We start from the raw sequence: 25,643 nt of genomic DNA, 5'->3' as shown, positions 1-25,643 counted from the left end.
TCTTCTGTGACCTGGGCTTTTCCAAAGGTTGACTCTCCTGGGTTTGGATTGGGCGGGGTGCAGGCTTTTCCTCTTTTCTTTGCTCAAGGGTCATCGTGTGACTGTAAAATTATTGTCTGGCAGCAGTGCTGGTGCCATTTCACATGTGGGGAGTGTGTAGAGTTTTGTTTTTTCTTTAAATAAGAAAAAGGAAAGAAAACACCTCGAGGACCCACATCTGCCTGGAGAGCACAGGGCTGGGCCTCCTCCTCTCCTTTGGAGTCCTGCCCTGGCCCAGCAGGGACTGGGAACTGCATCCCTGGGAATGCTGGTGCCTGTCAGGGAGAGGAACATTCTTGGCTCTGAGGCTTCTTCAGATCCTGGGGGTATTTTCATAAGAGCGTAACCCCCAGGGATAAAGGAAAATTCCACTCTTCAGCAGTGTGATGCATCTGTTCTTGGTCATCCTCCCAAGTAATTATGTGCTGTGCTTAAGCTTTGAGCTTTGCACTTGGACTAAACTGGGTTTGAATCTAGCTCCACTAGATACTACCAGATAACCTTACCCAGGTTTCTTCATGTTTCTGCACCTCAGTTTTCTCGTCTGTTTAGTGGGATTCATGGGGAACATTTTGAGAATTAAATATAGTGATCGATACAGAAATTCCCAGAATAATGCCTGGCAGAGCGTAGACCCTCAAAACATGTTGGATCTTAATATGATGATTCCTCCTTAAGCATCTTCTACCTGAAAGAATCTTTTATTCTATTCATATTTTCATAACTCAGTTGGATTTTTGGAGGTATGAACTATGCCCTTTTGTATAGAAATGTCTAACAGAGGTAATTTGTTCTTTAAATTCCTTTTACTTTCTTGATATTCATTGAAGACCAAAGACACTTTGTTCATGTGGATCCTTGAATGGATTGTTGCTGCTGTACCTTATCTTCCTCTCCCACCTACTCCTATTGAATAAGGGTTCATAATTATCCATCTAAAACCTACAGTAACTTAAAAAAATAAATGTAGAGACCGTCCATAGAGGAAGCATAGCATATACACTAAGGTGCCCTAGACCTCTGCACTATCTGTTAGTGGGCATGCACAGTTTTGCTCTCCTGATGTTACTTGTGCTGTGAGTGATCTTCCTGTAACTGAGGGATGGCCATGGAGGGAGGGCTCTGTGGCTTTGACACCTACCTACTAGTGGGCCTTAGTTACAGATATGGCCCCAAAGGAATCATAGCAAGCTTTGCTCACAGACAAGCACAAGGAAAGCAGGTAAAGAGGAAACCCCAGGAGACACTGCAGAGCTGACTCCAGAGAACTGTGGGGTCTGCTGGGCACCTCCCTCCCCCTTCACAGCAGAGCACTGAAGTTATGTTTTTAACACGTTTTTGCAATGTCAATAGAAACAAACTTTCTTCTTGCTCCCAGAATATAGAGAAGTGATAGTGAGATATTAGAGTTCCACTGTCTAGGTGTTTATTCCCAATTGATGGAAAGTAAAATCCAAACCAAAACAAACAAGTAAACAAAAACCCAGTCCAACCGCTGGGGGACTGCAGAATATCTCAGGCTAGCTGAAGAGAATGTGATGAAAGTAGGTTCATACCTTAGGTTCCAAGTATTAATCTCAACGAGTCTCTCTCTCTCTCTCTGTATTTGTGTGTGTGTGTGTGTATGTGTGTGTGTGTGTCTTTCCTCCGCCTTTCTGAGTGTATGTCCTTTCTTGGCATGGCATGGTGAGGTAAAAGGCAGAGCTCCTAGGTGACATGTTAACATACTTCTAGTTTCCTACCACAACCACTTATAGGTGCCTGGGGACAACATGGCCATTCAATCAGATTGAAAACAAAAGTTTGAGCCAGTGGTAGATCATAGTTATTGAAGGACAATGTGAGAAAGAGGAAGGGAGGCCCAAGATTTATACACCAATTCCTCCTAGAAATTTGTTTGGTTTACTATGAGCTGAGGCTGTCACTTTGAAGTTTTTAATCTTAAAATTAGGACAGGTTTTACTGCCTCTTTTGATGTAGGCATGGATCGCAGCACAGTCAGGGGAGTCTCAGTCAGAGTGAGGGGCGAAGCCGTAGAAAATTGTTCCACCTGAGAAACTTTATTGAAATATACATTTCTGACCTTGATCCTTGGAAGTACGCTTCAGGAGAAAGTATATGTGTTTCAGTGTGTGTGTGTGGGTGGGTGTGTAAGTGTGTGTGTGGGTGTGAGTGTGGGGGTGTGTGGATGTAGGAAGCTTAGATATATGCATCTTATAAAATAACTGCAAAGACATGCTGATGACCCATCTTGCATCTTTATCTCTCCTAGCATGAGCATCCTCTGATGGATCACTGTTATAGGTGGTGATCACAAGTAGGACGTGGAGAGGAGACTGGCAAGAGTTGTCATGTAGAATGTGACTTGGCAGTAGATGATTTGTGGATAGGGTGCAAACACATGGGATTATGAAAACTCAGAGTTGGAGGACACTTGGGAGTCATCTAATCTAACTCTTCTACAGATGCTCTGGAAAATATTCGTCAACCTCAGCTTGAAAATAGTTATACAGTCTGGAAGGGTCCTGGCCAGGATTTGAACCTGGGTCACCTGATCCCAGAGCACATACTCTTGACCCTCATCAAGACAAATGACTGTAGCCTCTCAATTTGAGTGAGTTACAGGTCTCTAGGAGTTTAACAATAGATTCCTGAGATTCTATGATTTTACTTGGCGTTTTTTTTTTTTTTTCTTTTTCTTTTTCCTGAGTCAGATCACTTCAAATTTGATATAATGCTTTGGAGCGAGGCTAATGGAAAGGTTCCTAGAGGTAAATTTAGAATTTTTTTTAACTTTCTTGAAAATGCTGATGAAAACTATGAAAATGCTGATACCTTCAAATCAGTGCACCTTGCGTTGCTGCTAAAGGTCTCACCAGAAATCAAAACCTTTAGCCTGTGCCCTGGATCCTTTTTTCTTTAAATTGCTATTGGGGATATAGTTTCATGGCTCACTGATTCAAAATATTTTTTGGTCAATTACTTTATAGAGGCTCTGTGCAAGGTCCTACACTGACAAAGTTGAATAAGACGTTCTCCTTGTCCTCAAGGTATTCACCATCTTCTGGGAGAGACAGATAACTCAGTCAACATGGATATTTCTCTGTGATACCTGCAGTTAGCAGGATGTAGAAGATGCTACAGTAATATAGCCTGGGAAGGCAGGAAAGTTTCCAGGGAAGTAACATAAGGTTTATGAAGTCTAGAATCTTTTCTCTTTCTCACTGAGTGCCTGTAAGAATTCAGTACTTGAGTTCTGGCTACTTTTTTTTTTTTTTTCCCTGCCATCACTTCCTCCATAGCGTTGTTTTCAACAGCTGAATAAAATATAGTTTTGTCTACCTTACTTTCTAATTTGCTTTTTTCTATAGTTTATTGTTTTACCACTTAATTCCTTCACTCAATTCAAGTGATTAGGATGGAGCATACTTTTCATGTTTAGGTCAGTTTAGGAATTTCCAAGTGTAGACAGCACCATTTTTTTTTTTTTTAATTGTCCAAGACTAAAAAACAGTGAGTCTTACAGACTGGATTTAGAATAACAAGATTAAAGACTACCTGAGCTGGAAGGGACCTTAAAGGCCGTCTCACTCATTGCCTACATAGATCATAGATACATGATGGATCTGTGTTCCAGAGAAGAAGATCCCTGCTCAAGCCACTTTCTTTGCACTTTGATCTCTACATAAACTGTACAAATGGGATCACGTTTTCTTTTCTGAATGGCCCTATCCTGCCTCTATCCCTTAATTGCCCTTCAATATTCAATGAACAGAGCCATTTTAGTGTAGTTGTAATTGACTTGTATTTCTCTTTCATCTCCTGTGAAATCCGGAGGTGTGGCTATCTGTGTGTAGCTGCCCTGGCAGGTGAGAGGGAGGGTATATGAACAGGTACCCATCCTGAAAGTACTGTGGACAGGCGGTTGAGGCCTGGACGTCAAGCAAGAAGCACTTTTCTTTAGGATATTTTCTTCCCCCCACCTTCTTCTAGGGTTCCACTAGGCACCCAACCCCTAGGGCTCATATTTAACTGTTCCTGATTGACATCAGGCTATAGAGCCCTCTCTTTGCTCCATAGCACAGCCCATGTTTTCCATATGGGTGACGATTTAAACCCAGGCTAGATTGTTTTTTTTTTCTAAAAGGCCAAAGAAAATTTGATTTCAAAACCAGACAGAATCTTCTCTCATTTCATTTAGTGACACTGTGAGGTGGAACTGTCAGGATAAGACTCCATCTAGCAAGTTAGAAACTCCCCAAAAGCATAGGCACAGGAAATTTCATGGTAAATATTTAAGCTCCTGGGCTCCAGGGCAATTGGAAAGTGTGTGTTAAGAAGCTTTCCTCTTTCCCTCTAATTCCCCGTATTCATCACTTGAGCTGTGCCATTTGGGCTTATCCTTTATGGCTAAAGAAGTCTTGCCTTTTAATCTTTTAGCCAGAAAAAAAAAGTAAAGAGATATAAAACACCTTAAATAATAATGCCCCAGGGAGATAATATCCTGGGAAATTTAGGGCTTACGTGTTCCTGTGGAGCACACATGTGTTCACAGATGCCCATCTCTGATGCTGATCAGTTTAATAGAGGTTAATACTTTGTGTAGGATCAGCAGGGCTTGAGGTCTTGTCCTGGGCATTCTGCTCCTGCTTTGTCTCTGTGTGACTCAGTTTCCACACTGGGAGAATAGGGAGAAGAGTTTTCCTTTAGGCTACCTCCCAGGAGGTGGAGAGGATCAACTGAGATGAGGAAGGCAGAGATGCTTTAGAGGCCAACATGTGGACAATAAAGTAAAGTAGGCCAGGTATGGTGGCTCATGCCTGTAACCCCAGCATTTTGGGAGGCCGAGACAGGAGGATCACTTGAAGCCAGGAGTTTGAGACCAACCTGCACAACGTAGTGAGACCCCCGTTGTCTACAAATAATTAAAAAGTAAGCTGGGCATGGGTGGTGCATATCTGTGGTCCCACCTACTCGGGAGGCTGAGGCAGGAGGATCCCTTGAGCCCAGGAATTTAAATCCAGCCTGGGCAACACAACATAACTCCATCTCAAAAAAGTAAAAGTTAAATTACTTGGCCACTATCCCACCATTCTAAGTGGCAGAACTGGGTTATACACTCAACTCAGTCTCTCTCTGAAACTCAGAGTCACTCCCTAACACTTAGTAATCTCTCCATCAGCATTAACTGTTAGGTTGTGGCTGTGATTTTGTCACAGTTATGCATGCTCCTGTGTGGACCTGACTGGTTCCGGGTCCTGCATCATTTCACGTGTGTCCTGGGGCTGCCATCCCCTCATCTGGTGGATAGAGTTGCACCTGTATGTCTCTGGCTGTTCCACTTGCCACTTCAGAGCAGACATCACCACCCTTTCCCCAGGCTTCTATGCAGGCAAACTGAGGACACAGGAGGTTCCTGGACACCCGTCAAGGAGGAAGGCAGGGATGCATGTTGCTCTGGGCTCCGTATCAGTTCATATTTGGCACTGCCTCTGTAGTCTGATAAAAACAGGCCAAAAGAGGAAATCCAAATTCAAAATCTGACTTTCACACAACTTCTGACAAGCTGAAATAGGCCCATTTTGGGGCCAATGATAAAAGTCTGATTTCTCAAGCACTTTATTTGTCTATTGGATCAGAATGGCACTGATTAGTACTTTCTGTGCAGAAGCAGAGACGGGGAGCCGCCTTCCCATTTCTGAACCCGACTGTTCTATTTACAATCTCTAAGCAAATTTCTGGAATTTCACTGACAGATTCCCTGGGGCATGAAAATCAAGCTTCTTGTGTGTGTGGATGGGCTGCAGGATGGGCTGGCGTCTTCTCTAAAGCGTCTTTATCTGCCCGGACCCCCTCCCTCTCTTCTCCCTGAAAGAGAACTCCCTGAGTTCTCCCAACTCAGTGCCAAGACTTGAGTTGTTTCATTTGGCTCAAGTCTGGAGGCATTGATACCGAGCTGGCCTTGTATGAAACCCACTTGCTGGTCCTCTTCGTCTGAGAGTCAAAAATGTAAGACCCTCTGGAGTAGAGACAGTCCCTCCCTGCCATTCTCCTCTCATTCTCAGCCTAGGGGGGGCCTATTCTCAAAAACCTGGAACTAGAGGAGGGTCACCTAATCACTCACCATTTTTTTCTCCGAGTTTTATTCAGGGTATTTTGTAAACTTGGACTTAGTGTTAAATTCATTAAAAGCTTTATCAGTGAGGCTTTGATGTCACTTGCATAATATTTTCATAAAGAACTCTCAGGTACCAAATCCTACATATTGTTTATTTTTATCATCTGATTTTCTTTATCTCATTATGGTTTTTACTAAGAAAACAAACAAACTAACAAAAAGCCTCTGTTCTACCTTTACTGGGGTCAAAATGTAATTTTCTTAAGTTGGCCAATTCAGTAGTAAGGCACTAGACTTTTCCATTAAGTGACTTATTTCCTAGTACTCTCCAAAGATTCTACTTCAGTGTTTGGCCCCTTCCTTTTTTCCCTCTGTTCTTGTCTCTTTCAGCCTAGCTCAGAGGAGGAGTGAGGAGCCTGTGGAGGGCTTCCATGGAGTGAGGAATTATGGAACTTGTCATTTTAGCCCAAGGGCTGGGGCAGACCGGGGATCTCTCCCCTTCAGCCCCTGCAGGAAACTGCCTGCCAAGGTCTATTTACTCAGCCCCAGAGCATTTAATCCTGCGCAGTGTGGGGTGGTGTCACTGGGTCAGAGCCTTCGAGCTGAGCAGCCGGGTGGAAGGAGAAGGATGAATGGCTGGTTAAAGCCTGAGGTGTTGGGTGGTCACTGAGCAATGGTTGGAGCAGCCTCTGGCCACCGCCGTGTGTTGATTTTGTAGTGAGATCATTACCTTTCCTGGGTTGTTAAATGCAGTTTAATCTTCCTTAAGACAGGACTGGACAATGTTGCTTTTGTAACTTCAGAGAGTCACTAGATAGGTTAGAGGAGGCTGGGTTTCCAGATTTCCACCAGGAGAAAATCACAGCCTTGTCAGAGAGGCAGGGTATATGTGATGCTTCTGTTCTCTTCTCATGTACACTGTATCATCATCTTTGGAGCCTTGCACTTGGTGGGGGTATTGGAAGGCTGAGGACCATGCATTGAGCCCCCACAAAGTGCTTAGAGCTAGAGAATACTCGCCTCTGATAGAGCATAGTACTCTCCCCAAACCAGGAGTAGAGGTTTTAGGAGCGCAAGAAACACATGTCATGCAGTACAGATGTCAAAATATATAAACTGCCTCAGCATATATGAGTTTCCTTTTGTGGCTAGGGCGAGTCTTGCAGTTTCTTTTTCTTTTATAACTATAATGGCCTGTCGGTGGTTGCACTGGGAACAAGCAGTTGGCAGGAGAGGATGAGGAAGAGAGAAAGGGACAGCGAGAGGGAAAAAGAGAGGAGAGGGAGAGAGAAAGGTGGCTTACCTAGGCTGCCTCTAGCTAGCTCTCGAAGACTTTGTGCAAAGGCGGACCTTGAGAAAACTCTGACACACTTGGAGTCCGCTTGTGAGCTGATCCGCCCTCTGTAAGGGGAGGCTCCTTAATCATCTTCCTTTTCTAGCTTCTTATCCCTCTACTCTGCTGCATCAATCTCAGCAGTCACATTTCCCTCCTGCCTACTGCCTTCTGTTTTCCTCTGTGGTTGTGTTTTCTTCCCTTGTCTTACTAGTCTAATAAAGTTTAAATTGCAGCCCCACACACACATACACACACACATGCATGCGCGCACACACGCATACTCCGCACTTTCCCGCCAACACTTTGGGACTACTTAAGAGAGTTCCCTCCTTGTTTGGGAGTGGGAACTCACAGCTTGCCTGCTCCCAGCACAACCTGTGCCCAACTGTGCAGTCATCTGGGTGTTCAGAGACAAGAAACAGACAAGCCCTGTTCCTCCAACTCTTGCAAGGAGGCATGTGTTGTAGGAGACTCTCCTGTGCCCCAAATCCCCAAGGTTCCAGAGACCAGCCTCTCTTCCCCTGCCTTTTCCTAATATTTTACAAATGAAGGAAGCATACAGCTGGGCTTTGAGGAGCCCTGAGTCCTGATTCCTCTTCCTGAGCCTGCCCCTCTGAATAACAAAGTTCTCATTTTGGAGCTATCGTTTCTGTATCTCTTTCATCCCTTGGGTACCTAAGATTTTAATTTACTTGAGCCACTTTTTAGGATAATGAATCTTAAATATTTGTTTCCATCAACGGTCAGCTTTTCCTTACTTTAGGACATGCTCATTTGTTCTTGAATTCCAGAACTCAAGACAGATCAAGTTCATGCTGGAACTTTTTCATCCCAGTCATGGTTTTGTGGGGCATTCCCCATTTGAGATGCCCATAGACACACCTTCATACATTCATTTATCCAGGCAATCAACGAATGTTTTTGGAAAACTGGCTGATTGCCAAGCTCTGTACTAGACCCCGGCCTTACAGGGAACAAAGCAAAAACAATAGTTGCCCTCACAGTGATGGTCTACTGAGGAATAGAGACCTTAACAAGGCAGTATAATAAAGCTGTTGAATGTAAGGCAGAGGAACCAGCATACTATGGCAGCACACAGAAGGGCTGTCACTTGATATTGGGGGTCATGGAGCTCCCTAAAGATGTGGTGTCCAAGCTCAGAGCTGAAGAATGACGATGAGTCAGCTAGGTGAGCAGAAGTTAGAACAGAGTGATGAGAAATCCAGCTGGCGGGGGAAAGAGTTCAGAGAAGGGGAGCAGCTTGTTCAAATGACTCTAAGGCAAGGGTAAATCCAGTGCTTTGGGGAAACTGACAAGGACCAATATGTCAGGCCGGGTGCAAGCAAGGGGAGTAGGCAGCCCGGACTGGCGAGGCAGATAGGAACAGGATACAGGGTATGAAGGAGTGCATGTTAGATAGGGGTTTTCCCAACCCTCTGAGGAACTCTGGAATTTATCCCATGAACAATGGATAATCATTGAAGAATTTAAGTGAGGGAATCAAATGACCTTTGTCATTCCTTAGAAGGATTGTTCTGGCTGCTGTGCAGAGAATGGATTGTAGGCCATTGAGGGTGGCTATGCAAGGATATGCTCACTTAACTAAAATTCTTAGAGACCGGGAAGATTTCACACCTGGTGTTCTGATTGGCATAACTCGCACCATGATATTTTTAAATGTAACCTCATCACCAAAGCAATGGTATAAAGCGGTTGTGCTTCTTTGCACCTCTCTCTCTCTCTCTGCCACCTCTCTGTCTCTCTGTCTCTCTATCTCTCTCTCTCTCTCTCTCTCTCTCAGGGAGAGGTCTACATCATTTTCATTTATGCATCCCTGTTGCCTAACACAGTTCCAGGCATAAAAGATGCCTAATCCATATTTGAGGAATGAATGAATGATGAAATGTGTAATCTCTCATAGATTCCCCTCTTGAAAGAATTTTCCCAGTAAAGTTTCCCTAGATTTTGAACCCATGTGTTAGAGAGGATGGTACCACAATACAAAAATCTGGACTAGGAGCCTGGGTTCTCTTCCCATGTCTGCCCTTGAGAAGCTGAGCAAATGGAGCCAAGCTGCAGTTTCTTGATACCTTGTTACTTCAAGTGTAAAATGAAGGAGTCAGGCTGGAGAAAGCCTCTTAATCACTGGTTTTTGTGATTCTATGACATAAGGGACTGTAATACTGTAATACTGTAATACTGTTTAAATTAAACACAACTCTCACTATTTGCAACCCTGAGTGTTTTGAGTTTGTTAGAAAATGTCCTTTGCTAGAGGGATGTCAGAAAACCAGGCCTACTTTATCTTGGGTGTTACATTATTCCCTTCTGGTCTGGGGATTAGGGAAAATGAAGTAGCTGTTATGAATGCAGAACGACCTCAACCAGAGCATCAGAAGCCACTTAGAGGCACACCGCTTCCAGCAGGGCATGGGTAGAAAAAAGGGATTCCACTATAAAGAGAGATATTTGTAGATTTGTTTTCTTCTTTCTCCACGTTAAGGAGAGAGAAAGGGAATGCAAGGAAAAACAAAACCTAAACTTTCACACCCTGATAAGAATTTCCTGGTATTTACATGTAAAATAAACTTTTTTTTTTCCCCAAAAAGAAATATATTTTTTGCTACGTGGCCAACATGACTGGTTTTGGGGAAAAATATAGTCTTTTAGTTCTAATATGTAGATTAGACAGAACAAAAAAGCTCACAACTTTCTTCTTAAAGTATTTATTTGCCTCGTAGAGGAAGGAAAGAAAAGCCAGGAGGAAAGACGACAAAAGCCCTGTCAAGAGTGCTCCAGCAAGTGAAGTTTCCTGGCTGTATGGAAATCATCTAGGTGGGGTCTGCTGGGACTCCAGAGCAGGGCTCCTCTCTTTAAAAAACCTGGGATGGTTCTAATGGAGAGAACTAGATAATCTTTCAGGCTAACCTCGGTCAACCCACAGAGATTGATAGAAGCCCATTATCTGCTTTTCCAGGAATCCTGGGGGTTGCAAACATGTCTAGGTCAGCCTGGAACTTCCCCCAGCTTGTATTTGAGGTGGGCATACACCGCTCACTGGTCAAGGAATAGGAACGGGCAAAGGAAGATAGCATGCCGGGGCGATCTTGTTCTTGTGATAATTGTGTCTTACCACTGGGAAGCCCTTATAGTATTTATATCCATGACCCCATTTTTTTAAAAATTAATTTTTGTGGGTACATAGTAGTTGTGTATATTTATCATCACTAGATCCTGACTGGAAGAGGCTTAGTAAACTTCAGGGATCACTGAAGTGAAATCTGAATATCTAGATTTCTGGGAGTTTGGACTAGACACATAACCACAGAAAGATTTATTTTCTTCTATATAAATTTGCTTTTCTTATCCCTGTTCTCACTTTTCCCAAGGTTATTAAAGGTATCAAATAAACTAACGGATTTGAAATTGCTCCAAGAACTCAAGGATATCAACATTTATGAGATATCCTGCATGTTTTGGGGGACAGATAAGAAGTGCCCTGCACATTTTGGGATTGAAAACATACTGTGGTAGCGGAACGGTTAGAGACTTGCTCAAAGTGCCACAGCTTGCCTTTAGCAGAATCTTTCTCGTGGATCTTTATCCAGGAGGTATTTCCATTATAATCTGCGGTTGCTTCTTCCACTGCAGGAAATCAGAAGAAAAGGAAGGAAATCAATGAGAAGTATATTCATGAGGCAAATTTCATAAATCATCAAGTGTCCATAGAGCTCCTTAGATGCAATTTCTTTAACTCACAAAATAGAAGGATACCCCAAGGCTTATCCAAGGTAATGGTAATTGTGCAACATGGTAGAATGCTGGCAGTAGTGCAGAGTCAAAGACCTAAACAGAACCTATGCACAAAAACAAATGACAAGGGTAATGATATTTGTTTTGTGCTTTACAGTTTCCACAGATTTTCGTGTATATCAGCATATTTGATCCTTTCAGCAATCCTATAATATAAGGATGGAAGGAGTTTTTATTATCCTTAAATTTTAAATGCAGAACATGAGGCCTGGAGAGTTAACATGACTTGTCCAAGGTTGAAAAACCTGTAAGAGGTGAGTCTAGAGTCAGGCCTGGATGTTGAGACTTCAAATTCTTATCTCCATGGTGCTGACACTAATTCTTTATATTAAGCCTTGGGCAAATGGTTCATTATGCCTATATTGCAAATTTCTTGTAGTGAAATAAGTCATCTCAAGAAAAGTGGGAAGCCTTGCTTCCAAGCAGCTAATGTAGAAGGCCACCCTCACCTGATAGGCTGGGTCCTGGAAGGTCACTGACAGGGACTTGGGTAAGTTAGTGCCTTTGTCCTCCGATCGGGAAGATGAACGGGTTAGACAATTCTCTTTTGCACTAAAAATTATGTTTTGAGATACATGGATGAAAGATGTTCTAATTGTGGGCTTTCCTAAAGATACAGTGCAGAAAACAGGAGTTCTTTCGTGTAACATGAGCAGGTTCTATTAATTCATTTTACTTTGTGGACTGCTTCACCTTACTTTTAAGGACGTCCCCGTCTTTTTTCATTCATTCTTATAACATTCTTTAGCAAGGTTGGACAAAGCATTTTTTTTCTTTCTTTACTTCCTGTGGCTATTCTTGCCTTTCTGTTCTTTAGACAAGCCTAGCCCAGTGCCTCCTCAAGGTGTCTGCACTTGCTATGATCTGTTCTCTGCCTTCACATGACCTGCCCCTTCTTGTCACTTAGGTTTGGATCACATGTCACTTCGTCAGAGGGCCTTTGCAGATTCTTGCAGTTAAGGTCCCCAGGCCATGTCATTTTCTATCACACTGACCTGTTTTATTTCCTTAATATAATTTTTCATCATCTTAATTGTGAATATTATTGATTTGTTTATGTTATCGTGGTCTGTCTCTCCTGCTGGAAGTTAAGCTCCAATAGAGCTATTTTTCTTGCTCTACATTGTACACCAAACACCCAGAAGAGTGCTTTGCACATAGTAGGAGGTTAATACATGTTGACTGAAATAAACATCTTATGAGAAATTTGACAGCTTGCTCAAGGTTACATAGTCAATGAAGGACTGAACTAGGGCCAGAATTCAGTCTCTCAACTCTTAGTTTATTGTTCCTTTCACTTGATATGATGCTGCCAAAATGTATATGTATTTATACATGGGAGTTCCTGATGATTACTGATAAAATTTGGAGTGATTGTGAGACATTTATGTGAAACTGAATGCATTTATTAAGGGAAATAAGGAACTCCCCAAGGCTCACACTATTCAGCTTGTGATAACAGAATTTATAATCTATGTACTTTGTATATTGGGCATCAATCATCCTATATTTGTTTAACTCATTCTTAAAGGGAGCTTATTTTAGGAGCATTTTCAATATTTTGTATTGATGATGCTTGGATTTTAACAAATAAACACATCATGTACACACACTCGGGAGAGAGTATAAACAGTGACAGGTGACAGGCAAGTTAGATTCTTGGTCAAACTGCAGATGTTTTCTCTCTGACAGAGGCTGAAAGGGTTTTATGGGTGAAACTGTTGAGCATGTGAAGTTGCCAGGGGACATGGGTATTCCTTCTAAGTTCAGCCCCAGAAGTTGCATTGCAGGTATTTTCTAGATGGCCTACTTTCTCTCAATTACCAGTCATGAATCTCTCAGTTATTGGAACTTTTAGGGTGATGAAGTAGTGGATGTCACCTAGATTACCTCTTAATTGTATAGTTTTTCTTTTTTTTATTCTTGTGTGAAACAAATTGCCTTTCATTTGCTCTATGTTTTCTCTTTTGAGCATTAAGGAAATTTTCTCTGGATACAAATGTTTGAGTGCTGGTGAAGAAGACTATGTTTATTGATTTTTCCAGTCCCTAGACTTGTCAGCCCTCATCTCCCCATTAGAGAACAAGTGTTATTAATCTGTCATTTTAAGACCATTGTTCCTTCTCCTTGCTGATTTTAGCTTTGGTTCTTCCCCTTCGTTATCTCTTGATTGAGACACAACATGCTCAACGGCACATGGCGTTTCGGGTTAGGGCTAAGGATGATTTTGTAAAAGCACTGGCTTCTCTCTTATGTGTTGCCACTTTGCGATTTTGCCGATGGGACCTGCTCAGACCTGAACGGATGGTATCACTGCCTTATAAGTACATTTTAGTAACCCCCCCACCATAAATCAAAGTATTATCTTGTGCAAAAAAGCTCTAATTCGACTTTTTCATTTTTCTCACTCTGTCACCCAAGAATTTCCTGCTGTTCCCCTCTGTTTTTACATATGACCTTCTCTGTTTCATGGGGTGCTTCTTCCTCTAGTTCATTTTTATCAATCTCAGTATTGATTTTTCAGAAAGGCCATTGATGACACTAGCAGAGATATGTCCATTTCTCCCACCTTTTATTGCTGGCCTCTAAGTCAACTTCCTGTCTATGACAGAGCATCTCCTTTTCCCTTGGAAATGCAATATTTTAGTTATTTATGGCTGATACCTTTTCTAAAGTTTTTGAAAGCTACAGCGTTGACATTCTAGATTTTTTCCTGTGTACATGCTTATTGATTTGTATAAAGAACACACCCCGCCCCCCAGGCTTTTTGGTTTAATATTGACAACAGCCCAGATTTAGACCTAAGCTCTAGCACATATAGAAATGCAAATATGTGATTCGAGAGGTCTTTGATTTTTTTTCCCCAAGAATTACATCTTTTCTATATCACCTAATTATGGCACTACTGTGTACTTGTTGTGTAGTCATAAGCAGAAGTCACTGGCCAAAGCAAAGATGCAGATATGTTGTATGGAACTTGGAGGTTTTACTTTTGGATAAATATGCCTTCTTGGTAAAGACCAAGGGTAACAGGGAAGGGAAAGATCCCGTGTAGGACTATGGGGAGGGGAGAATGCATTTGAAGCTCTCTCTAAGACAACATCAGCTCCTTTGGTCAAAGAGCAACTGCCCCTGACAGAAAGAAACATTTTTGGGTATTGGTTAAACATTCCCTGAATATTTGGAGTTTGCTTTTTTCTCTCCTCCTCCAAGAACAAGTTTTAGTGGCCTGGGTTTAGAGAGCCACATGGGACCTAAGGAGGGAGGGGCTGTATTGACTTTCACTTGATTTACTCAAGCAATTGAGTTTGTCAGGGGAAATGTGATCGTCTCCATCAGCTGTCATGCTGAGGTTGCTCCTATCAGGCTGTCAGTAGCTTTCGCTTTCTGATCTTTCTCTCAAATTTGCTATTTGAAGAGGAGACGAAAGATGCTTTGGGTATCAAGAAGGGAGAACATTTTGAGCAGTTACCTGGGAATCCATTTACAGACTTTGATGCCCTGTCAGTTTAATTCTGATGGTGTGTAGTAACATAGAAGGGACAATAATGCTTTCAAAGGTAATTTAGATTTCTCTCTTTAGGAATAATTTTATTTATGAGGAGCTGAGCATGAGTGGAACTAGGATGAGAAAGGGTGCCGATGTGTAGGCAGGCTTCTTTCCTTGTTTATGGTGATATAGCTTAATTCAATATCACACAGTAGCAGTAATTGAAAGGATATTTCATTTATATAGCATCTGTCAGCCTGAAGTACTTTCAGAGTCTTCACAAACAGGAACTGCTTTCCTTCTCAGAAAAAAATGCTGCTAAGTTGAAGATGGAACTGAGGCAGGCTCCAGGAACCCCAACTAAATACAAAACTGAATGAACTGTTGTGGCAGAAAAAAATGGGAGCAGGCACTCTTCATTTTATGAGATAGATGAATTACTGAAAAAAAATACATAGACATGGAGTTTCTTGGGGAAGTCAATTGAAAACAAAATCCCAGTACTGTAGTAGTTGGTCATTTAAAAGAAAATTGTTCTCTAAGGAGAAAAAGGAAATAAGAAACAAAAGACTTCATGTAACACAAATAAAGACCTTCTGATTTGTTTAGTTTTCTTTATTTGGACTTGTATACATTAGTTTATTGGAGTTTTGTTTTGTTTTGTTTTTCACAACAGGAGTAGAGCTATGCTTTAGAGATCAAAGATAAATTGTGGCCCCCGAGGGTAATGTCCCAGAAGATGTTAGGTCGAAAAATTTCTCAAGTGATTGAAAGACATTCATCCTCAGAGTGTAGAATCTTAGTTTCCACTGGCTCCTGGGAAAAGCCATTCTGCCCACTTCTCTTGGGCAGATAGGAGGGAAGGCTGCCTCCTTTCTGAACTGCTTCCTGAACTCCTCCAGCAGCAGGAGGCAGAGGTAGAGAGGGAATGTATATTTGGGGGGGCTTGTCCAATGACTTCAGGAGACAGGATATCACTTCTGACACATTTGCAAATTAATATGTCACCTGACAGCAGCTGGCTTGTTCCCTGTTGAATCTTTAATTTATGCACAACCTCCTAAGCTTTGTCTCTGTGTTTTTTCTTGATGGGGACCCTGTGGAAGGTTCTCATTGTGTTAACTTTAGATGGCTGAGGACATTAGCAGAGTGAAGAGAATAGGTGCCTGAAAGCCTGGCCTTGCTCATATAGTATTCTGTGGAGGCTCAAGACCTTATCTTTGCAGTATTTCCACTCACTTATGTTGTTTATTCTGCTAGAAACACTCCTAAGAAGGGAGCAGAATTGTTTATGGAAAGGCAAGCACGGAGTACTGTTTTAGTACTGTTTTAATTAGTAAAACTATCAGTCATGAAAGTGATCATTTAAATGTAAGAACAACTCCCCACTCAGAGAAACTGATTTCTTTTCCTTTTTAATTTTTTTTTTTTTTTTTTTTTTTGGAGACAGGATCTTACTCTGTTGCCGAGGCTAGAGTGAACTGGCATGATCACTGCTTACTGCAGCCTCGATCTCCTCGGCTCAGGTCATCCTCCCATATTAGCCCCTTGAGTAGCTTAGCTGGGGCTACAAGCGCACACCACTACTCCTGGCTAATTTTCTGATTTTTTATAGAGACAGGGTTTTAACATGTTGTCCAAGTTGGTCTTGAATCCCTGGGCTCAAGTAATCCACCCACCTTGACCTCCCAAAGTGTGGGGATTACAAGTGTGAGCCACCGTACCCGGCTTCCTCATGTTTTAAAACATGATTTAAAATGTCTTATTTCTTTTAGATCTAATGGACTCTTTGACAAATTTCATTTTAGTGACAGTGGATAAGAGGAGAAAAGGATCATGCAGAAGAAAACATGAGATTTGACCCTTTACCAAAATAGCTTTGTGACCTGAGATTAACCATTTAACTTCTCCAGTTCTCAACTTTTCCCTCTGTAAAATGAAAGACAAAATGGTTGTTGGTGTACTTTCTAGCTCAACATCTCTAAGGTTCTAAACTTTAAAGTTGCATAAAATTGATTTATTGAAATAAATCCCTGTGTTTCAGCAAGTACAAACATGCCCTCTCGAATCTGACTTCGTTCAGTTTATTGAAGAATATAGAAAAAAATAGAGGACAGGATCTAAGTGATCATCCAGGCAGTACGTGGAGGATCACTCAGTAGAATTTATTTCCAGGCCATGTCCATTTAACTTAAATACTATTGAAATTTATATTCCTATTTGGGTGGCAGTCCATCACCTCCCTACTCTTTCGCTCCCGTTTTACTCTGCTTCTCTTCTTAAAAAACAAACAGTAAAAGATTTTATTTTCTGATGATTTTTTCTGTCGTTATCTATGAACGGAGAAGGGAGTAGGATGGATATTGTGCTTTTAGTAAACGGAGTCTGTCCCAACCTGTGTGCATAGTAAACTCACTCCTCCCACATTCCTGAAATTTAGCAAAACCAACCATGACACGCCTGGTTTATGTTAGTTTTATTTTAGAAAGTACTTTTCCACACTGATTCCTCCCGATAAGGCCTGCCCGGGGCTGCTTTGCTGGCCCCAGGAGATTCAGAAGTCATTGTGTGACAAGCTGTGTGATCCAATTCACTGGACAAACCCAGGAATGATGTCATTTACCCAGATCTATTCTTTAAACCAAATCCCCACCCATCATAAGATTTTTCTCACTTCTCGTTTGAATCCTGGTAGCTGCTGCACAGATTACAGTTCTGTGATCCCTGCAGGAAGAACAGGCTGTGTTTTATGTGGAAAAAATAGCCACATGCCCCACTGTCAGTTTTTCTTGTGATTACTTTTGCTCCAGAAAGGAGAATTTGGATACATTTGGCTCAACTTAAAAAAATAACAAAACAACAATTAAAAAAATATATATATCTCAACCAAATCAAACTGTTTGTCAATAAGTATTATTCAGTTTTTTCCTCTGCTGGGCACCTTGAAAAATAAAAGGCAACTCTAAGATACTGCTTCCAATGTATTAGCACCACATGGACTCCTGTTTACAAAGATTTTGTTGCCTGAGCAAAAGGTATTTATTAGACAATCATACATTAATTTTCTCATGAGCTAAAACCAGCCAGACCTTCTGATCCATGATAGCTAGTGTCGTCACACTGAGGTGCTGCAAACCCTCACAAGCTGAGAACCTTATTCTTTTCGTTAACATGGGCAGCCTCATCCCTAGAAAATGTAAAACTTCACTCTACTTTTTCAGGTATATTCCCAGGATTCATTCACAGGCCTGTAAGGCATGGGATCTCAGCACTGACTGCATAACAGAACCACATGGGGAACTTTTTGAAGACCAAAATGCCTTGGTCTGACCCCCAGAGATTCTGTTTATTTGGTTTAGGAGGTGCTGCCTGGGTGTTGGGATTTTTAAGAGTTGTGTGACCCAAGTTGAGAAGCACTGTCCTAGGGGCTCATGAATTGCTTGGCCAACCTTCTTGCTTTAGAGAAGTCTATGGTTTGTTTGGGGAGATAAAAATGTGCATTCCTTAAGAGTCTACCCTGAACAAACACAAAACCTAGATAAACTATGACAGCATTTGTCTATTTAAAAAAATTTATTAAAAATGTGCTTTTTCAGAAATGTCAATTGAATACCTACTGTGACCAATACTATTGTAGACCCTGAGATTACACAGGCTGAGCTGGTGAGGAGTCTGCCTGCCTGGAGTTTAGAGAAGTTCAAGGACAGTTAAGTTGACAATGGACTAGAGCTACTTTGGGAAAGAGGTGTACTGAAGACAGGGTTTTGTCCTGCCCTTGATTCCAGGGGATATTTGGTAATGTCTGGTGTCATTTTTGATGTCACAATTGGATCGGAGGCGCTATTGTATCCAATGGGTAGAGGTCAGGGATGCCACTAAACACCCTAAAATGCACAGGTCAGCTCCCACGACAAAGAATGATTCAGTCCCAAATGTCAAAAGCACTGCATTTGGGAAACCTGTCCTAGAGGTAGAAAAAGAAGATGGAAGAAGGACTTTTTGCAGCAAAGTTCTCTTACTGTAATGTTTCTTACTCCAACACAAAACACATACACATACATATATACATGCATGCTCACACAGATAAGACAGACAAATCAGTGCATTGCTTTGTAGTCCTCACATCAGCCTCTGAGGAGACTTGCATCTCCCAGTGGTGGGGGACACATTCAGGTTTTCTAGACTTTCCCCAAACCACTCACTTTCCCTGAATTTTCAGCACTTAGGAGAAATTTCCATGGAGAAGAAGAATTGCTCTTTGGTCATCCGTGCAATTTCCTGCTCAGTTTTAATAGCAGCTGGGCTTCTCACTGTCTAAGGTTGAAACTAAAAGGCTGTATTTTCCTGTGGGGGCGAGAGAGAGAGAGCGAGAGAGAGCTAGAGCGAGCTTACAAACGCCTCCCTGGACATTTAGAATTTCTAAATAGAATTTTGGCTCAAGTCTTGAAAAGCACAGAGTGATGTCAGCTGAGGCGGCCGCTTAATTGCCCTAACTTCTTGGGTAGGGGTGAGGCAGGAATCATCTCTTCTTCTTCAAGACCTCCTACCCAACTGTGGGGAAGGCATCCATCTGGAGCCAGAACCATGCATTTAAGTCCTAGTTCTGACACTGTTGGCTATGCAGTTTCGGGCTCATCATTTCATTTCTGTCTGCCTCTGCTCCATTTTCTGTGATCTAACAATTCTACTGATTTTCGGCTTTGGGTGAGGATTAGATTTAATTTGTATAAAGTACCTGATATATAATAGGTGTTTAATAAATAGCAGCATTTAAAATGTTACTATCAGCAAAGGGGGAGTACAGGACTAGGAGATCCCCAATATCCCATCCAACTACAATACTCAAATACATTGTCATGCTGGAAAATACAGAGGCTTGGCATGCTCTGAAATATGGGAAAAGGACTTTGTGTTTATGTAAGAGAGAAGATATCCATGTCTGTATATGTTTCAGATGATTTTTAGGTCACATCAAATTCCCCCTTGCTGCAAGGAACAGCAAGAACTGGAGCACAAGGTAAACATGTCTGTTGCCTGCCTGAGAAATGAAGTCAGAACTGTGCCTGAGCCCACCATTCAGGGAGCAAACTGTGCACCCAACTTGGGTTCCGGGTCTTTGGTGGTAGAGCCAGCACAGGGCAGTTGCCAGAGCTGGCATGTGTACTTTTCCTGTTGCCCACCACCGCCTGGAGTACCTGGACCGGATGCCCACGCTCCTCCCCCTGCTGAGCAGGATGTGTTAATTGTCTTTTGCCTGGCCACTTCCCCCTTTCCTCTGCCTCCCCTTTATGCACACCACACAGACAAAGTAGGAATATGCTTTTTGATGTTGGCTGCTTTTAGAAGTTTGCCTCCCACCTTTTTTTCTCTTTCCAAAGGAGAACAACCTGAATACCACACACAGTGTTATCTAGCTCTGACTTTGAAGAGGATTTTCTCCCCTTAGGGCTCTATTCCTGGTATAGCATAATCTAGGAGGAAAAAAAAAAAAAAGTTTATCCCAGGGAAGCCAAGTCAGCCGAGAGTTATTCAGAGTGTCTGACTGCCTGTTATATTTAGAAACTACCCGGAGGAGAGCTTTGAGAATGCAAGAGCCTTCCAACTACGAGTGGTCCTGTTGGATTCTCCTTCTGGTTGCATGGAGTGGCCAGATGAAGAAAGTCTCCCTGACTGTTATTATTTGGGAATGATGGGATAAGAGAAAAAGGAGAAATGCAGCTATAGAATGTGATAGCCGTAGAATTAAAACCTGGGGTCTCCAAATTATTTTGTCCAAACCTCCCCTTTTGCAGATGCATGTGCTGAATGAGCTGTCATTGGTCTGCTGAACCTCAGTTTTGTTATCTGTAAAATGAGGCAGCTGGGTGGAATCAGTGTTCTAAACCTTTGCTGCACATTAAGATTATCTGGGGAATTTGTTAATAATAGAGATGCTGGGGCCACATAACCAGAGATTCTCTTTGAAAAGGCCTGGTGTACACTGAGCACCAGCATATTACCAGTGCCCCTCCTCAGGGCAATTCTAATTTCCAGTCCTGGTTGACATCACTGGGCCAGATCAGTGCTTCTCGAAGTGTGGTCTCAGGACCAGAAGCAGCAGCATTACCTGGGAACTTGTTAGCAATGCCTATTCTTGGACCCCACCCCAGACATACTGAATTAGAGACTTGGGTGGTGGGGACCCCCTGTGTGTTCTGTTAAGCTCTCCAGGTGGTTCTTATGCATGAGAAAGTTTGAAAAGAACAATAGATTGGATAACTTGTTAAGGGGTACCTACTAGGTTTCAAAACCGATAATCCTATAAATAGCCTAGATAGGGTACAAGATCAAGCCAAGGCCACACAGATGGCTGAATATGTAGGGGAGCCCTTACCAGAATCCAGGTCTTTTGAACTGCCATCCAGAACTCTTTTAATTATCCAATTAGGAAGATGTTTAGGATTCATGGCAAGTCATTCCACTCTCTCTTTCTCTCTCTTCCCCTCCCTCACTCCCTCCCTCTGTTGAGCTTCTTGTGGGCCAAAGGATTGTGGAGGACATGTTATTTTTAGTTCATGGTATACTTACAGTACAGGGTATGTTAATTGCAAAAAGAAATTGTTTTTTAATTCTTAGCCATGTAACAAGGGGTTAGTCAGAGTTGGACTATTGGCCACTTCTTTGGTTTCTGTAACTACTGTGACTGAACAGATTTTTTGGAGGTTGGTTGGCAGGTAAATGTAAAGATAATAACAGCCTGCTGAGTATGAACAGAGGAGAGCGAAATGAGAGGGGGAATGGGGACGCCAGCAGCACCTTTCCCTTGGGACACAACTGTAATTCTTTTAGCTCTTCTAAAATAGCTAGGATTGCAGCCATCGTACGGCATTTTGTAAAATTCACTGTCTGTGATGGATACAGCTGTTTGAAAAAATATTCTTAAACAGGAATGAGTTTTAGGGCTGAATTTTTGATGCATTAAGAGATCATTTTATTTAGTTGTCCTAGAGATAAATGCTGTACCCCCACACCAAGAGGTGGAACTGGGACTAGAAGCTTGCTCTTTTCATACCCAGGCTGAGATACTGGAGTCAGAAAGAGCAGAGGGAACCTCCAGGAAGATATGGTCGTGCACAAAACTTGGGAGGTTATTGGAGGCAATGAGATTGGAATTCAGAGGCTCACAGGGCTGAAAGAAGGAGTTGTAGACATTGCCCAGCACATCTCTCATTTTATAGAAGAGGATATTGAAGTTTGGATGAGGAAAGTAACCTGCTGGGAGGTCACAAAGGGTTGCAATGACCCCAGCCCTCTTGGTGTCCTTCTTATCCAGTGCTGTCCCTAAAATATTACCTCATTGTCTAAAGTCACTCAAATAACAGGAAGATTTGCTGGACCTCCTACCTTCACATATCACTGCAGGCTCTTAAGTAAATGGTGTTGGGTAGGGATGTGACTTGGGATCCTGATTCGGTTTCTTTAGGGATGACTATTGGTGGCAAAATGTGTCTTAGGATCTGAGATTTATATGTGATAATTCTTCCTTGGGTTATCAAGCAGGAAACATTTATGAGTGCAAGACATTCTACCTAATATTATAGACAAGGCTCAGATGCAGTGGAGGATCAAGGCTTACCCAGATTTGAAAATGTGGCAGAGGCCCTCCCCTCTAGTTTCAAGGAAAATATGATTCCTGTGCTCCAGAAAAGTAAGTTGATAAAGTGCTGCTTCTACGTAAGTGCAATAGATCTAGTACAAAATAGCAGTGTCTTATGAGGGGATGTTATTGTGAATAAGGTCCCTGTACCTTTGAATAAGGTCCACTGTTTGCCATGGTATTTATTCAGAGTCAACCGTCTACCAGTTCCATGGATATTTTCTCACTCATCTCTTTCTCTTTTCTTGGAATACCATGACTTATTAAAATGCCACAACTGATGGTGATGAGCCCTGAAATAGCATGGGTGGTCTCTTAGTTGTTCAGTCTCAGCTTCCTTTTAGATCCTCATAGTGTCAGGAACCCTAACAGGTTTATAATTCACTCATTGCTACTTGGCACATCGAACACCAAGTCTTCTTCCTCATGGCCTGAGTCTGCTTCTGTAACTGTAGCTGTTATTAGAAGGAGAGTGGGAGTGATTGAGCGGTTTTTGATCAGGTTTACTGACTAAGAGTGGCAGGGGAAACTGTGTCTCATTCTGCCCACCTATAGATTCTGGGGTTTCTAAACTCATCTACTGGTTACATCCAGGGTGAACATTATCTGATGAAAACCTGAAGAATGTTTTTGAGGTGGAAAAGGCTATAGATACCAGGTCTGTTTTTAAAAGCCTGACAAGAATACAACAGTGTTTTATGCTAACCCTCAAGTTTTGAACATTTAAAATCATTGCTCAGAAAATCACCAAACAGATACAGAAGCATACACACATACACACGTGGGCTTGCCTTGTTAAATATAACTCAGTCAACATCAGCTCTTCTCTCCCTAATTGTTAGAGAGTAACACAGAGATATGATCAGTCTTTAAAAATGAGTAGAGCAAGGCCGGGCGCGGTGGCTCAAGCCTGTAATCCCAGCACTTTGGGAGGCCGAGGCGGGCGGATCACAAGGTCAGGAGATCGAGACCACAGTGAAACCCCGTCTCTACTAAAAATACAAAAAATTAGCCGGGCGCGGTGGCGGGCGCCTGTAGTCCCAGCTACTCAGGAGGCTGAGGCAGGAGAATGGCGGGAACCCGGGAGGCGGAGCTTGCAGTGAGCCGAGATCGCGCCACTGCACTCCAGCCTGGGCAACAGCGTGAGACTCCATCTCAAAAAAAAAAAAAAAAAAAAAAAAATGAGTAGAGCAGTTTGCCCCTACACTAAACATCCCTAGACTTTGATTTTACATTGGTTCCTGTGCTGTCTTTTTATATCATTTGAGTTTTCTTTCTCACTGTGAAGATGCTAGTTCTTCTCCTTTTCTACTGTTAATAAACATAACCAGCTCCTTCACCAAAGTAACCTTCCAATTTGTGCTTCTAATCTGCTGTGGATGGGATACGACATAATCAAGCTGGTGAAAAATGTGCTGAATGTTGGAGCAAACTGATCCCGAATTAAGACTCAAGTAGATCTTCTATAATGGAGTTCTCTTTCCACAGATTTTTCATTTTCAGTCAGCTCAGTGAATTTATTTATCGGGTATTTGCAAAATGAACATCAATATTTTATGTATTGAATTTCCCTTAGGATTATGATTCCTTCCAGAGTCACAGAGGAAATGGGAAGAGAATTATATATATGAATGAATTAAGTAAAGTTTTAGAGCTAGAAGGGTTCCTGCCTATCACACTAGGAGAGACCTCTAGGATCATCTAGAATTATCCAGTGGTAATCTAGACCAGTGCTTGTCCATCCTCACTGAATCCATGTAAGAATGGCCTGGGGAACTATTAAAATACCGGTGCCTGTTTCCCTCCTAAAGAGATGCTTCTCTGGGGGTGGAGCCCCACAATCTGTACTTGTTAAAAACTCTTTATGTGATTCCAATTGCAGCAAGAGTTGAGAATTAGGCATCTCATACAAGTCTCTCACATTACAGATGAATAGTCGGAGGCCCAGGGAGTGCAAGTGACAGGCAATACAGCATTGTCTATGCCCACAGTCAGCAGCAATCCCTGCACATGGCAGAATACTGTTATGATAGCCTTCTTTCAATGTAGGGTTTCCCTGTCTAAACAGCTCCTACTCCTTCAGCTTTTTCTCAAGTGACATGATTTCAGAACTTGGCCAACACATGCAAGCCTGCTACATACACACACACACACACACACACACACACACATGCATACACACACACACACACACACACCACTTTTATCAACTGTGGGATGCTCTACTATAGCAAAATAATAATCTCTCCTTTGTTTTATCTCTCTCTCTTCTCCCTTATTCCCCTTTCCCTCCTGGACTTCCTCCTACCTGAAGGGGGGTAAGTGAGGCCTCGGGAATACACTTGCTCAGTATTGTTCCCTAAACTTGATCTGCCAGTGATGTATTAATTAGCTGGGGCACTGCACCTTAACGAACAGGTTACAGGCGGATCCCAGTGTGTGTTAATGCTTAACCAGAGATGTTTAGCAGTGGTCTCATTTGTGGCCTCAGTGTAAAGAGAGAACTGTACTTATTGTATTTTTATAGATGTTTTCTTACTTGTAAGTGTTGACGTATTGGTTTCAATGCCATATGTCAGCATATTTGCTATATGTTGTCTCACATATGTTTAAATTTTTGAATAATAGCACTTTCTGTGTAAGTTATAACTCCTAAGCTTCAATTTATACATGTTTTCCTCACATGCATGTATAACTGTGTATGGCATAGCTTTCACTCTGTCATTATATGTTTTAAATTTACCTTAAAATCAATGAATGCCATCTATTTTGCATTAATCTCAGAGCAATATGATACTGTTAGCTGTCATGATTTATTCTCTGTTAACCATGATGAAAAGCACCAGGCCACTACTCTGTCTCTGCCCCTGGTATAGCCTGTTGGTATGTGGCCCCATCCTGGCTGAGTCACAGATGCAGGTTCAGGATCTCTTAGAATTCTCTTAGCAAAAATGGCAGCTCTCTCTCGTGCCACCTCCCAGCTGCAAAACAGAGTCCTGCTCTTTCCTTGAACCCAGTACTCTGGGGGCTGATGTTAATGGAGGACAGGTAGAAAAGAGAAAGTGCATGAACCTCCAGGTGCGCCATGGAGAGAGCTAATTCCCGCAGCAATTGAACATTTTTTTTCTTTTCTTGAGAACACAGCATATTTTGCCCAGAGTTATACTTTTGCATTGACTTTCCAAACTCTCTTTCTCTTTAGCAGTCCACC

General features: G+C 42.2%; 1 protein-coding gene across 3 annotated transcripts in view; it reads left to right on the top strand.

The window, feature by feature from the left end:
• Positions 1-25,643, top strand: part of SETBP1 (SET binding protein 1) — a 383,239-nt gene that overhangs the window by 92,311 nt on the left and 265,285 nt on the right. The window lies entirely within an intron of this gene.

The sequence above is a fragment of the Macaca fascicularis genome, chromosome 18 (genome assembly GCF_037993035.2).
Source record: "Macaca fascicularis isolate 582-1 chromosome 18, T2T-MFA8v1.1".
Lineage (NCBI taxonomy): Eukaryota > Metazoa > Chordata > Mammalia > Primates > Cercopithecidae > Macaca > Macaca fascicularis.
The sequence above is the reverse complement of the archived record's forward strand: the minus strand, read 5'-3'. Positions and strand labels throughout refer to the sequence as shown.